The sequence below is a fragment of the Oratosquilla oratoria genome, chromosome 19 (assembly GCF_046742065.1).
Source record: "Oratosquilla oratoria isolate Oo_2021 chromosome 19, ASM4674206v1, whole genome shotgun sequence".
In the NCBI taxonomy this organism is placed as follows: Eukaryota; Metazoa; Arthropoda; class Malacostraca; order Stomatopoda; family Squillidae; genus Oratosquilla; species Oratosquilla oratoria.
This window is the reverse complement of record NC_134795.1, coordinates 57,848,534-57,851,033: the sequence shown is the minus strand read 5'-3', so window position 1 is coordinate 57,851,033 and position 2,500 is coordinate 57,848,534. Positions and strand designations below refer to the sequence as shown.

Genomic DNA, 2,500 nt, shown 5'->3' with positions numbered 1-2,500 from the left:
TGATCCCTCGCGAAAGGTGAAAAACTGCTCAGTAGGATTTGACCCCCCCCCCTAGGAATATTTGTGTATTTGTATGTGGGTACTAGAATGTTTAAAATATGTAAACAGTATTTATACTTTACATATTTGAGACAAAGATTACAACAGTACACGTATTTACTTAAATCGTTAATTATATAACCTCATACAGTAATTAACATTTATTATACAGTAATTAAGGGGGATCAAACGCACTGGTAGAAAAATAATAAAAAAAAGTTTTTTAAATATCGACTTGATATTTTTACAGTATAATCAAATTGTTATTTTTCATATTCCATGAGCATTTGATCGATGTATGTCTGTCTCTTCATCCGTCAGTCCGTATGATGTCATTGATGCTGTCACAATTTTCCTCCAATCTTAATACTTTACCTAGAGTCCTAGACTCGCCTGCTTTTGCATGTAAAATCTCAAATACCATAAAAATAGCGTGTAATTTCGTTTTTTCCTAAAATCTTAATAAATCAAGATATACTGGGTATATAGGTCATAAAATGCATGACTTTGTAACGTCACACCGATAACGTTTTTTCCGATAAAATTCCTTCTAGCGATATTATTTATCATTCTAATCCTTTATCAACAGTTATACGAGAAAGGCATAATATTCATGTGTTAGCATGGTAAGTTTTAAGAAAATGTGATTATTATTATTATTTTTTTTTTTATGAATATCTTGGAAAAACCCGCAAAGCACTGAAGCCGCGAAAAGTGTGTGTATATATATATATATATATATATATATATATACACTTGTATATATGTATATATATATATATATATACACACTTGTATATATATATATATATATATATATATAATATATATACACTTTTCGCGGCTTCAGTGCTTCGCGGGTTTTTCCAAGATATTTATAAAAAAATAATAAAGAAATAATCACATTTTCTTAAAATGTATATATATATATATATATATATATAATATATATATATATATATATATATATATATATATATATATATATATATATATATTCGTGAAGTAAGGAAGCAGGTTTACTTTGATGCATGTAGAATTAGATACGACATTTGTATTCATTATTGCAGAAATTTTGTCAATCCTGATGATGTCTCTTTGAAGACGAAAGCTCGAGAATATTAAATGGAGAACTATGGAGAACTTGTATCAGCTCACCCTACAACTGGAAAAAAGTTGATAAGACAAATAGAAAACATTAAGAAAAAGTTGAACAATTGTCAGAATGCTGTCGTATTTAATTCTACATGCATATATATATACATATACAGTATATACTGGAGGAGTGCTTGTATAGTTCTACTTTACAAGGGAAAAGGGGACAAGTGTGAAAGTAGTAGTTTCAGAGGGATCAGTAGCTTGAGTGTAGTTGGGAGGGTCTATGGGAGGGTTTTGATTAAGAGAATTAGGAGAGGAACAGAGGGAGTAATTGGTAAGGAACAGTGTGGGTTTAGGACAGCCAGGGGTTGCGTGGATCAGATTATTGTGGTAAGGCAGATATGTGAAAAGCTTTAGGAAAAGGTAAGGATGCATTTTGGGTCTTTATTTATTTGGAAAAGACTTACGATAGGGTAGACAGGAAGGCACTGTGGGAGGAATTGCAGATATATGGGATAGAATGAAAGCTGTTAAGAGCAGTCAAGATTTTTTACGAGAGTAGTAGAGCCTGTGTTAAATTAGAAATGAAAGAGTAAGTGGTTTGAGATAAAGGTAATACTTCGCCAGGGATGTGTTACGTCGCTTTTCAACTTATACATGGACGGGGTGGTGCGAAAAGTAAATGCAAGGGATAAAGACCAAGGTTTGAAAATGGCTAATGAAATAGAGAAAAATGGGAGATAAGCCAGCTGTTGACGACACAACGTTTGTAGCAAGATAGGAAGCGAGATTGAGGAAGTTAGTGACATAGTTTGAGGTGTGCGAAAGAAGATAGTTGAAGATAAATGTGGGTAAAAGGTGATAAGATATACAAGGGGAGAGAATGGGAGCAAATTGGAAGTGAGTATTAATTTTTAAGGGGGAGAGGTTGGAGGAAGTGGATAGCTTTAGATACTTGGGTGCGAATGTGGCAGGAAAGGGAGGAGTGGAGGTGAAGTTAGAATGTAGATTGAGAGAAGCAAATAAATGCCTTGGTGGATTAAAAAGTGTAATAAGAAATAGACATTTGGGAATCGATGCAGAAACATAGAACGTAAGAGAAGGAGAAAGGAAAAGGGGAATGTCTGTTGAGGAAGGAAGGGAGAAGACAGAAGATAGGGGTGAGTGGAGAATGATTGTGTATGGATGATACTGTGTTGTATGGAAGGGAGTGGGTGAGGGATGGGGTGAAAGTGTACGTGTGAAAATATTTTGATGCAGCCGGAAGGGATTTCTCCCCGTCTTCTCCTTTTCTGCATGAGGGGCCGGAGAGAGGGGGGGGGTAGCCGATTAAATGAAGCGGCCTTGTTGTGGATGTGCTGTG

The 2,500-nt window shown here is 34.7% G+C and overlaps 1 protein-coding gene across 1 annotated transcript in view; it reads left to right on the top strand.

The window, feature by feature from the left end:
• Nucleotides 1-2,500, top strand: part of LOC143035922 (beta-alanyl-bioamine nonribosomal peptide synthetase ebony-like) — a 104,573-nt gene that overhangs the window by 12,734 nt on the left and 89,339 nt on the right. The gene's annotated exons all lie outside the window — the stretch shown is intronic.